This window comes from Pongo abelii, chromosome 12 (genome assembly GCF_028885655.2).
Source record: "Pongo abelii isolate AG06213 chromosome 12, NHGRI_mPonAbe1-v2.0_pri, whole genome shotgun sequence".
Lineage (NCBI taxonomy): Eukaryota > Metazoa > Chordata > Mammalia > Primates > Hominidae > Pongo > Pongo abelii.
In genome coordinates this window covers 117,114,913-117,115,505 of record NC_071997.2, presented here as the reverse complement: position 1 = coordinate 117,115,505, position 593 = coordinate 117,114,913, and positions in this window count along the sequence as shown.

The window sequence follows — 593 nt, the reverse complement described above, 5'->3', positions numbered from 1 at the left end:
TTTGAAGACTTCCGTGTCTTTTCCTTGAAAAGGCTGGAGCCAAATTCCTTGGGGGTCCTTTTCTTGTCAGAATTGTTATGATGAGAATGATACACTCACCATGAGACTTCCATTCCAGGCTGAGAATTAAAACAACCCTGACCTTTATTCAGTGCCTTGTACTTTTCTTTCAAAGCACATTCATAGCCATCAATGTGATCTTCACAACATAAAATTCCCCTTTAATTTGATCTTCGGAACAGCCCCAAGCAGTGAGGAGAGAAGACGGACTCACCGCCAGTTGAAGGAGGAGGAAATGGCTTGCCTGTTAGGTTATGGGCCTGGCCTGGGAGTGACTGGGTTGCTGGTTGAGTAGCTCAATCCCTTGAGTGCTGATTTGATCAATATTTTTGCGTACCAACGATGTGCCAGGCTCCGAGCTGGAAGTGACCATGAAAATGAGCCATTTGACTTTTTGCATTTGCTGCTTGGGCTCTCTGGCCTCTAACAACCTGCAGGTTGTAGTTCCCCAGACTATGCTTGCATGCCTCCAGTGACAGGGATGTCACCACCTATCAGAGTAGACCATTCCAACTGCGGATGCTCACGTGGTT